Source organism: Chiloscyllium plagiosum, chromosome 46 (assembly GCF_004010195.1).
Source record: "Chiloscyllium plagiosum isolate BGI_BamShark_2017 chromosome 46, ASM401019v2, whole genome shotgun sequence".
Classification (NCBI taxonomy): domain Eukaryota; kingdom Metazoa; phylum Chordata; class Chondrichthyes; order Orectolobiformes; family Hemiscylliidae; genus Chiloscyllium; species Chiloscyllium plagiosum.
Window position 1 is genome coordinate 1,875,583 of NC_057755.1, and position 12,669 is coordinate 1,888,251.

Sequence of the window (12,669 nt, forward strand, 5' to 3'; positions counted from 1 at the left end):
AGGGATGGTGACCAGGTTTGTGATTATTGTCAGTAGCAGTGGATGGTGACCGATTTTGTGATTACAGTCAGTGGTTTGAGATGGTGACCGGGTTTCTTATCACAGTGAGTGGTTTAGGATCGTGATCGAGCTTGTAATTACAGTCAGTGGGAAGGGACGTTGACTGGGTGTGTGATTACTGTAAGTAGTCAGGTATGCTAACTGGCTTTGTGATTACCATCAGTGGTTTGGAATGATGACCAGGTTTGTGATTACTCTCAGTGGCGAGGGATGCTTACCGGATTTGTGAAAGCTGTCAGTGGTGAGGGATGGTGCCCGGGTTTGTGATTGCTGTTACTGGTAGTGATAGTGACCTGGTTTGTGATTACATTCTGTGGTCAGCGATTGTAATAGGGTTTGTGATCACCGTCAGTCGTATGGAAGGTGACCGCATTTGAGATTACCGTAAGTGGTTTAGGATGGTGACCGTGTTTGTGATAACCATCAGTGGTTTAGGATCGTGATTGAGTTTGTGATTGCAGACAATGTGAAGGGATGGTGACTGGGTTTGTGATTACTGTCAGTAGTCAGGTATGCTAACTGGCTTTGTGATTACTATCAGTGGTTTGTGATGATGACCAGGTTTGTGATTACCGCCAATGGGTAGGGATGGTGACCGGCATTGTCATGACTTTCAGTGATCAGGGATGTTAACAATGTTTGTGATTACTCTCAGTAGTTAGGAAGGTCACCGGGATTGTGATTACCATCAGTGTTTCGGGATGGTGATCGTTTTTGTGTTTACTGTCAGTGGTTCGTGATGGTGACCTGGATTGTGATTACTGTCAGTGGTTAGGGATGGTGAATCGGTTTCTGATTACCGTCAGTAGTTACGGATGATGATCGGGTTTGTGACTACCATTAAGGGTTCGGGATGATAACTGGGTTTGTGATTAATGGAATTGGCTGGCGTTGATGACCGGCTTTGTGATTAGTGTCAGAGGTTATGAATGTTACTGATTTTGTGATTGATTAAAGCGGGTATGAATGGTGAGTGGTTTGCGAATAATATCTGTAGTTAGTGATGGTGACCGGGTTTGTGATTAATATCTGTGGTTAGGGATGGCGGCCGGGTTTGTAATTACTGTCGGGGGTAGGGATGGTAACCAGGATTGTAATTACTGTCCGAGGTTATGACTGGTGACCAGGCTTGTGGTTACCATGAGGGATTAAGGATGGTGACCGGTTTTTTCCTTGCTGTCAGGTGTTAGGAATGGTGACCAGCTTTGTGATTATCGTCAGTGATTAGGGATGATGACCAACATTGTGATAACAGTTAGGGGTTAGGGATGGTGATTGGGTTTGTGATCACTGTCCGTGGTTGTGGATGGTGACCGTATTTGTGATTATCTTCAGTGGAAGGGCATGTTGACCGGGTTTGTGATTACCGTCAGTGATTTGGTATAGTGACCAAGTTTGTGATTACTGTCAGTGTTTAGGGATCGTGACCCGGTTTCTGACCCGATTACGGTCAGAAGTTAGGGATAATGACCGGGTTTGTGACTACCATTAATGGTTGGGGATGTAAACTGGGTTTGTGATTAATGGAAGTGGCAGGCGTTGATGACGGGGTTTATGATTAGTGTCAGTGGGTCGGTTTTGTGATTTCTCTCAGTGGTCAAGGTTGGTGAGTGGGTTTGTAGTTACTGTCAGTGTTTAGGGATGGTGAACAGGTTTGTGATTAATATCTGTGGTTACGGATGCTTACCGGGTTTGTGATTAATGTCGGGGTTAGGGAGGGTAAACAGGATTGTAATTACTGTCCGTGGTTAGGGATGGTGACCAGGCTTTTGGTTACCATCAGTGTTTAAGAATGATGACCGGTTTTGTGCTGCTGTCACGTGTTAGGGATGATGACCACCTTTGTGATTACAGTCTCTGATTAGGGATGGTTACCAGCCATTTGATTACTGTCTGGAGTTAGGGATAATGACCGGATTTGTGATTACTCTTAGTGGTTATGGATGGTAACCGCGTTTGTGATTACCTTCAGTGGGAGGGCATGTTGACCGAGTTTGTGATTACCGTCAGTAGTTAGGGATGGTGACCAACATTGTGATTACCGTCAGTAGTTAGCGATGGTGACCAACATTGTGATTACCGTCAGGAGTTAGGAATGGTGACTGGGTTGGTGATTACTGTCAGTGGATCTGAATGGTGACCGTGCTTGTGATTACCTTCAGTGGCGGACATTTTAACCGGGTTTGTGATTAACGTCAGTGATTTGGTATAGTGACGAGGTTTGGAATTACTCTCCATGGTTAGGGAAAAAGACCGGGTTTTTGATACCATAAGGGGTTAGGGATTGTGACCGTTTTTGTGATTCCTGTAATTGGTCTGGGTTGGTGACTGGGTTTGTGATTACTGTCAGTGGTCAAGGATGGTCACCGTGTTTGTGATTATCGTGAGTATTTTAGGAATGATGATCAGTTTTGAGATTACTGTCAGGGGTGACAGATGAAGACTGGATTTGTAATTACTGTTAGTGGTATGGATGGTGACCCTATTTGTGATTACATTCCGTGGTAGAGCATGTTGACCGAGTTTGTAATAACCATCATTGTTTAGGGATGATGATCAAGTTTGTGATTGCTGCTGGTGGTTAGGGATGATGACCGGGTATGTGATTACTGTCAGTGGTTAGGGATGGTGAACGGGATTGTGAGCACTGTCAGTGTTTATGGATGATGACCCGCTTTCTGATTAGCATCAGTAATTAGGGATAATGACCGGGTTTGTGACCACCATTAATGGTGAGGGATGGTAATTGGATTTCTGATTAATGGAAGTGGCGGGCATTGGCGAACGAGTTTGCGATTAGTGGGTTGTTTTGTGGATCGGTTTTTTGTGAAAGCAGTCAGTTGTTAGCGATGGTGACCACGTTTGTGATTACTGTCAGTGGTAGCGGATGGTAACCCGGATTGAGATTAATATCAGTGGCAGCGGATGTTGACCGGGTTTTTGATTACTCTCAGAGAAAACCGTCAGGGTTTAGGGATGGTGATCGCATTTGTGATAACAGTCAGTGGTTAGCGATGGTGACCACATTTGTGATTTCTGCCAGTGCGCTTTTCCAGCAACACATTTTTAAACATTGTTATTACCGTCAGGGGTTAGGGATGGTGACTGGGTTTGTGATTACTGTCAGTGGTTCTGGATGGTGACCGTGTTTGTAATTACCTTCAGTGGTAGGGCATGTTGCCTGGGTTTGTGATTAACGTCAGTGATTTGGTATAGTGAACAGGTTTGTGATTAATGTCCATGGTTAGGGATGGTGACCGGGTTTGTGTTACCATAAGGGGTTAGGAATTGTGACCGTGTTTTTGATTCCTGTCATTGGTCTGGGTTTGGGTTGGTGACTGGGTTTGTGAATACTGTCAGTGGTCAAGGATAGTCACCGTGTTTGTGATTATCATGAGTATTATAGGAATGATAACCAGTTTTGTGATTACTGTCAGGAGTTAGGAATGAAGACCGGATTTGTGTTTACTGTTAGTGGTTATGGATGGTGACCTTGTTTGTGATTACCTTCAGTGGTAGGTCATGTTGACCGAGTTTGTGATTTCCATCGGGGTGGGAATAGTGACCGGGTTTGTGATTACTGGCGGTGCTTAGGGACGGTAACCAAGATTTTAATTACTGTCCGTGGTTCGGGATAGTGACTGGGTCTGTAGTTACCATAAGGGATTAAGGAGAGTAACCGGTTTTTTTGCTTACTGTCAGGTATTAGGGATGGTGACCAGGTTTGTGATTACTGTCAGGTGTTCGGGATGCTGACCAGCATTGTGTTTGCTCTCAATGGTTACTGATGATGACCGGGTTTGTCATTAATGTCAGCGATCAAGGATGGTCACCATTTTTGTGATTACCGTCAGTGGTTATAGATTGTGACCAGGTTTGTGATTACTCTCTGTGGTTAAGAATGGGTACCAGATTTGTGATTTCTGTTAGTGGTTAAGGATGGTGACTGGGGTTGTAATTACTGTCAGTGATAAGCTTTGGCAACCGGCTTTGTGATTACTGTCAGGGATGGTTAGGGATGGTGACCATGCATGTGATTACCGTGAGGGTTTAAGGATGGTGACCGGGTTTGTGATGACAGTCAATGGTTAACGATGGTGGCCGGGTTTGTGATCATTACCAGTGGTAGCGGATGGTGACCCGGATTGTGATTACTGTCGGTGGTCAGGGATAGTGAGCGGGTTTCTGATTACCATCAGGGATTAGGGATGCTGACCGGGTTTGTGACTACCATCAAGATTTAGGGATGGTAGCCGGATTTGTGATTAATGAAAGTGGCAGGCGATGGTGACCGTGTTTGAGATTAGTGTCAGTGATTAGGGAAGGTGTCGGATTTGTGAAAACCGTCATGGTTTAGGGATGGTGATCGAGTTTGTGATAACAGCGATTGGTTAGCGGTGGTGAACACGTTTGTGATTACTGTTAGTGGTTAGAGATGGTGGAAGGGTTTCTGTTTGCCGTCATGGGTTAGGGATGTTGTCCAGGTCTTTGTCTACCATCAAGGGTTAGGGATGGTAAGTAGGTTTGTGATTAATGGAAGTAGCTGGCGACGGCATCCGGGTTTGTGATTAGTGTCAGTGTTTATGGATGGTGACTGGTTTTGTGAATGCGGTCAGGGGGTAGGGATGGTGACCGGTTTTGTGATTTATCTCACTGGTCAAGTTTGGTGACAGGGTTTGTGGTTACTATCAGTGGTTAGGAATGGTGACCAGGTTTGCAATTAATGTCTGTGGTTAGGGTGGAAACCGGGTTTGTGATTAATGTCGGTGTTCGTGATGGTAACCAGGATTCTGTTTAGTGTCCGTGGTTCGGGATGGTGATAGGGTTTGTGATTACTATCAGGGATTAATGATAGTAACCGGTGTTTTTGCTTACTGTCAGGTCTTAGCGATGGTGACCACGTTTGTGATTAATGTCTGTGGTTAGGAATGGTGACTGTGTTAGCGATTACCATCAGTGGTCAAGGATGGTGACTGGGTTTGTGATTACAGTCTGTAGTTTGCGCTGGTAGCCGGGTTTACGATTACTGTCGGGGGTTGGGGATGGTAACCAGGATTTTAATTGCAGTCCATGATTAGGGGTGGTGACCACGTTTGTGATTATCGTCAGGGATTAAGAATGATGACCGGTTTTGTGCTTACTGTCAGGTGTTAGGAATGGTGATCAGCTTTGCGGTTACTGTCAGTTTTCACAATGGTGACCACGTTTGTGATTACTGTCAGTGGTAAGGGATGGTGACCAGCATTGTGATTACTGTCATGGGCTAGGAATTATGACCAGGTTTGTGATTGCTGTTAGTGACTTTCTATGGTGACCGGGATGTGATTACTGTCAGGGTGAGGCATGGTGACTGGATTTGTGATTACTGTCAATAGTTCTAGATGGTGACTGTGTTTCTCATAACCTTCAGTGGTAGGGGATATTCACCGGGTTCGTGATTATAGTCAGTGGGTTGGGATAGTGACGGTGTTTGTGATTACTGTCAAGGGTTAGGGATTATGGTGACTGGGATGTGATTACTGTCAGGGGTTATGGCTGATGACTTGAATTGTGATTACTGTCAGTAGTTCTGGATGGTGACCGTGTTTGTGATTAACTTCTGATTTAGGGGATATTGACCGGGTTTGTGATTACAGTCAGTGGTTTGTGATAGTGACCATGTTTGTGATTACTGTCTGTGGTTCGGGATGATGACCGGGTGTGTGATTACAGTCAGTCGTTAAGGATGTGACAAGTTTGTAATTACTATCAGTAGTATGTTGCTAACTGATTTTCTGATTACTGTCATTGGTGTTGGATGATGACCAGGTTTGTGATCAACGTCAATGGATAAGGATGGTGACTGGCATTGACATTATTGTCAGTGCTCAGGGATGTTAACAGTGTTTGTGATTACTGACAGTGTTTAGGAATGATCACCTGGATTGTGATAACCATCAGTGATAAGGGATGTTCACAGGGCTTGTGATAACTGTCAGTGGTTCTGGATGGTGACGAGGTTTTGTGATTACAGTCAGGGGTTAGTGATGGTGACTAGGTCTGTGATTACTGTCAGTGGTTAGGGATTGAGACGGGGTTTATGGTTACTGCCTTTGGGAAGGGTGACCCGGTGTGAGATTCCTGTTAGAAGTTATAGGATAGTTACCGGGTGTGTGATTACTTACAAGGTTTATGACTAATCACCGGGTTTGTGATTACCGTCAAAGTTTAGGGATGGTGACTGGGTCTGTGATTAATGTAAAGTGTTTGGGATAAGGAGCGGGTTTGGTTTTACTGTTTGTTGTTAGGAATGTTGATTGGGTTTGTGACTACCACCAGTCATCAGGCATGGTGTCCGATTTTGTGATTTTTGTCAGTGGTTAAGTGGTGACCGGTTTCGTGATTACATCAGATGTTAGAGATGTTGCAGATGTTTGTGCTACATGTCAGGAGTTCTGGATGGTGACCAGGTTTGTATTACTGTCAGATGGTTGGGATGGTGACCCGGTTTGTGATTACTGTCATGGCTTAAGGATGGCGACCCGGTTTATGATTTTGTCAGTGGTTACAGATAGTGACCGTGTTTGTTATTATTGTCAGTGGCTAGGTATTGTGACTGTGTCTGTGAATGCGTTCAGTGGTTAAGGGATGTTGACGAAGTTTGTGATTTCTTTTAGGGGTTAGGGATGGTTACCGGGTTTGGAATAGTGACTAGGTCTGAGATTACGTTCAGTGGTTAGGGATGATTACTAGATGTGTGATTATTGTCAGTCATTAGTGATGGCGATTAGTTTGTGATTACTGTCGGCGGTTCGTGATGGTGACCGGGTATGTGATTACCGTCAGGGGTTAGTGATGGTGACGGTTTTTGTGATTCCTGTAATTGGTCTGGGTTGGTGACTGTGTTTGTGATTACTCTCAGTGGTCAAGGATAGTGGCCGTGTTTGTGATTATCGTCATTGTATGAGGAATGATTACCAGTTTTGTGATTACTGTCAGTGGTTGGGGATGCTGATCTGATTTGTGATAACGGTCGGTGGTCAGGGAAGTTGACCGGGTTTGTGGCTAGTGTCCATGGTTAGGGATGATGACCAGTTCTGTGATTACTCTCAGTGGTTAGGGATGCTTACTTGATTTGTGATAACTGTCAGTGGTCAGGGATGGTGACCGGATTTTTATTGCTGTCAGTGGTTAGGGATGGTGACCAGGTTTGTGATTACTATCAGTGGTAGCGGATGGTGACTGGGTTTGTGATTACAGTCGGTGGTCAGCGATGGTGACTGGGTTTGTTATCACTGTCAGTGGTTTGGAAGGTGACCAGATTTGTGATTAGCATCAGTAGTTTGAGATGGTTACCGTGTTGGAGATCACCGTTATTGGTTTGAGCTAGTGATCGAGCTTGTGCTTGGTGGGGGGCACAGTGGTTAGCACTGCTGCCTCACAGCGCCAGAGACCCGGGTTCAATTCCCGCCTCAGGCGACTGACTGTGTGGAGTTTGCATGTTCTCCCCGTGTCTGCGTGGGTTTCCTCCGGGTGCTCCGGTTTCCTCCCACTGTCCAAAGATGTGCAGGTCAGGTGACTTGGCCACGCTAAATTGCCCGTATTGTTAGGTATAGGGGTAAATGTAGGGGTATGGGTGGGTTGCGCTTCGGCGGGTTGGTGTGGACTTGTTGGGCCGAAGGACCTGTTTTCACACTGCAATGTAATCTAATCTAAAATCTAATCAGTCAATGTGAAGGGATCCTGACTGGGTTTATGATTACTGTCAGCAGTAGCAATGGTGAACGGGTTTGTGATCACCGCCAGTGGTATGGAAGGTGACCGGATTTGTGAATGCCGTCAGTGTTTTGGGACAGTGAACGGGTTTGTGATCACCATCAGTCGTTTGGGATAGTGATCGAGCTTCTGATTAAGTCAGTAGAAAGGGATGTTGACTGGGTTTGTGATTACTGTCAGTAGTCAGGTTTGCTAACTGGCTTTGAGATTATTATCAGTGGTTAGGGATGATGACCAGTTTTGAGATTACTCTCAGCGGTTAGGGATGCTGACCGGATTTGTAATAACTGTCAGTGGTCAGGGAAGATGACCGGGTTTTTATTGCTTATTGTTGTTAGTGATACTGACCAGGTTTGCGATTACTGTCAGTGGTAGCGGATGGTGACTGGGTTTGTGATTACAGTCAATGGTCAGCGATCGTGACCGGGTTTATGATCAGCGTCAGTGGTGTGGAACGTGACCGGATTTGTGATTACCGCCAGTGGTTTGAGATGGTGACCGGGTTTGTGATCACCGTCAGTGGTTTGGCATTGTGGTCGAGCTTGTGATTACAGTCAATGGGAAGGGATGGTGACTGGATTTGTGATTACTGTCAGTGATAGCGGATGGTGACTGGATTTGTGATTACAAGTCAGTGGTCAGCGATCGTGACCGGGTTTGTCATCACCGTCAGTGGTATGGAAGGTTACCGGATTTGTGATTGCCGTCGGAAGTCTGCGATGTTGACCGGGTTTGTGATCACCGTTGGTGGTTTGGCGTAGTGATCGAGCTTGTGATTACAGTGGGAAGGGATTGTGACTGGGTTTGTGATTACTGTCAGTGGTGGCCGATGGTGACAGGGTTTGTGATTACAGTCAGTGTTCAGAAATGGTGACCGGGTTTGCGATCACTGTCAGTGTTTTTGAAGGTGACTGGATTTGTTATTACTGTCAGTGGTTTGAGATGGTGACCGGGTTTGTGATTACTGTCAGTGGTATGGGATAGTGATCAAGCTTGTGATTACAATCGTTGGGAAGGGATGTTGACTGGGTTTGTGATTACTCTCACTAGTCAGGTACGCTAACTGGCTTTGTGCTTACCGTCAGTGGTTTGGGATGATGACCAGGTTTGTGATTACAGTCAGTGTTTAGGGATGGTGACCTGGTGTGTGATAAACATCACATTTTAGGGATGGTGACTGGGTTTGATGTCAGTGATTAGGATTGGTGACCAGAATTATGATTACTCTCAGCGGTTTTGGATGGTGATCAGGTTTGTGATTACAGTCATAGCTTAGGAATGGTGACCAGGTTTATGATTCTGTCAGTGCTTACAGATAGTGACCCTGTTTGTGGTTACTGTCAGTGGTTAGGCATTGTGATTGGGTCTGTGATTACGTTCAGTAGTTATGATGTTGACGAGGTTTGTGATTTCTGTCAGGGGTTAGCGATGGCGACCGGATTTGTGATTACTGTCAGTGGTCAGGGACGGTTACCGGCTTTGTGATTGCTGTCAGTGTATAGGGATAGCGGCCTGGTTTGTGATTACTGTCAGGGGTTAGGGATGATGACCGGATTTGTGATTACTGTGAATGATTTGGAATGGTGACAGTGTTTGTGATTTCTGTCAGTGGTAGTGGATGGTGACCAGAATTGTGATCACTGTCAAAGTTTAAGGATGGTGACAGGATTTGTGATTGCAGTCAATGGTTAAGAATGGTGACCCGGATTGTGACTACTGACCTTATTTGTGATAACGGTCGGTGGTCAGGGAAGTTGACCGGGTTTGTGACTACTGTCCGTGGTTAGAGATGATGACCAGTTTTATGATTACTCTCAGTGGCGAGAAATGCCTCCCGGATTTGTGAGTGGTGAGGATTGGTGACCGGGTTTTTTTTTATTACAGTCAGTGGTGAGGGATGGTGACCAGGTTTGTAATTACTGTTAATGGTAGTGGATGATGACCGGGTTTGTGATTACAGTCAGTGGTCAGCGATGGTGATCGTTGTTGTGGTTCTGTTCGCCGAGCTGGAAGTTTTTGTTGCAAACGTTTCGTCCCCTGGCTAGGCGACATCATCAGTGCTTGGGAGCCTCCTGCGAAGCGCTTCTTTGATATTTCCTCCGGTGTTTATAGTGGTCTGTCCATACAATCTTCGCACAAACTTTGATGGTGATCGTGTTTGTGATCACCATCAGTGGTATGGAAGGTGACTGCATTTGAGATTACCGTAAATGGTTTGAGATGGTGACGGTGTTTGTGATCACCGTCAGTGGTTTGGGATCGTGATCGAGTTTGTGATTACAGTCAGTATAAAGGGATGGTGACTGGGTTTGTGATTACTGTCAGTAGTCAGGTATGCTAACTGGCTTTGTGATTACTATCAGTGGTTTGGGATGATGACCAGGTTTGTGATTACCGTCAATGGGTAGGGATGGTGACCGGCATTGTCATGACTTTCAGTGCTCAGGGATGTTAACAGTGTTTGTGATTACTGTCAGTGGTTAGGGAAGGTCACCGGGATTGTGATGACCATCGGTGGTTAGGGATGGTGACCGTGTTTGTGATTACTCTCAGTGGTTTGGGATGGTGACCTGGATTGTGATTACTGTCAGCGGTTAGGGATGGTGAATCGGTTTCTGATTACCGTCAGTAGTTACGGATGATGACCGGGTTTGTGACTACCATTAAGGGTCCGGGATGATAACTGGGTTTTTGATTAATGGAATTGGCTGGCATTGATGACCGGCTTTATGATTAATGCCACTGGTTATGGATGGTGACTGGTTTTGTGATTGTTTTAAGGGGGTATGAATGGTGACCAGGTTTATGATTAATATCTGTCGTTAGGAATGGGGACCGGATTTGTGATTACTGTCGGGGCTAGGGATGATAACCAGGATTGTAATTACTGTCCGTGGTTAGGAATAGTGACCAGGCTCTTGTTTACCATCAGGGATTAAGGATGGTGAACAGTTTTTTTGCTTGCTGTCATGTGTTAGGAATGGTGACCAGCTTTGTGATTACCGTCAGTGATTAGGGATGATGACCAACATTGTGATTACTGTCCTGGTTATGGATGGTGACCGTATTTGTGATTATCATCAAATGTAAGGCATGTTGACCGGGTTTGTGATTACCGTCAGTACTTTGGTATAGTGACCAAGTTTGTGATTACTGCCTGTGGTTAGGGATGATGACTGGATATGTGATTACTGTCAGTGTTTATGAATGGTGACTTGGATTGGGATTGCTGTCAGTGGTTAGGGATGGTGACACGGTTTCTGATTACCATCAGAAGTTAGGTATAAATACCGGGTTTGTGACTACCATTAATGGTTAGGGATGGTAACTGGGTTTGTGATTAATGGAAGTAGTGGGTGTTGGTGACCGGGCTTGTGATTAGTGTCAGTGGGTAGGGATGGGGATCGGTTTTGTGATTTCTTTCAGTGGTCAAGGTTGGTGACCGGGTTTGTAGTTAATGTCAGTGTTTAGGGATGGTGACCAGGTTTGTGATTAATATCCGTGGTTACAGATGCTGCCCGGATTTGTATTTATTGCTAGTGGTCAGGGATGTTGACCAGGTATGTGAAAACCGTCAGTGTTCGGGATGGTATCCACGTTTGTGATAACAGTCAGTGGTTAGCAATAGTGACCAAGTTTGTGATTACTGTCAGTGGTAGCGGACGTTGAGCGGGTTTGAGATTACTGTCAGGGAAAACCGTCAGGGTTTAGGGATCGTGACTGGATTTGTGATAACAGTCAGTGGTTAGCGATGGTGACCACGTTTGTGATTACTACAGGCATAATCTCCCAGGCACTTTCAAGGATCCAAACGCATCATTCTCTGAAGATTTGCAATGGGTCCAAACACAGACTGCTACTGGTTTTCCGATGCCAATGATGGCCTCAACATTCAGAAGCCAATCTTAATGCTGAAGAAAACATTGCTGCATTTTTAAATTTGATTTTATGCTTCCTAGGTGTGATGTGGAAATGTGGGAGATGAACACAGATCTCCTGGATCCATGGGACCAAACAGCCCTCAGCAGCATTCCTGCTAATTTTAAGGTCTTTAAGAGTAACCCAGGGGGTGAGAATCAGCTGAAGAATAGTGTTTCCTCAGGGATAAAAGAACAGGCGAAAAGCCTTAAGTTGGACACAATTGACAGAAATGCCTCCATCTCAGGGACATGAGGGGAAACAATCTGATCATTTTAGGCAGTTGATCAGTCTATTAAATATTTGCCTGTAACACGTACCTCACCTGCCACAAGGCTTCATTCATTCTCTAGGAGTTCAATAAAGGTGGCATTGTCCCATAGTCAAGACTGGAAGGGATCCAACATCTCATGGTGTGTTCGTGTATTCAGTATTAACACTGCACGTAACTGAACGTTCAAGTTTCAGTCTGCAACACAACAATATACATGGTGCAAACTGCTTACTGTCCAAATTTCAGTTGTCCCACACTATGGATATTGTATGTCCGTAGAGAGTACACGCTTTGCAGACTGTAGAGTGTCCAAACTTCAGCCGATCCACACAGTAGTCCTGAATTTCTTTTCACAATGCAGTAGCTGAATGCTGCTGAGTACTCAAATATCAGTTATCCCGCGCTATTGATAATGTATTAATGTACATTGTGTCTGTTTGTACGAGTGTTTGGGTACGTGAGCATGTGTGTGTGTGTTTGTGTGCGTGTCTTGTGATTGTATTAATGGGTGAATATATTGTCTGTGTGTGTCTGCTTGTATGACAGTGACAGTGTCTCTGGTTGACTAAGTGCATATTTGTTCACATGTGTGAGCACGTGTGAATTAATGTATGTGAGTGAGTGTGTACATGTGTGTGTGTGTGAGAGAGAGAGAGTGAGAG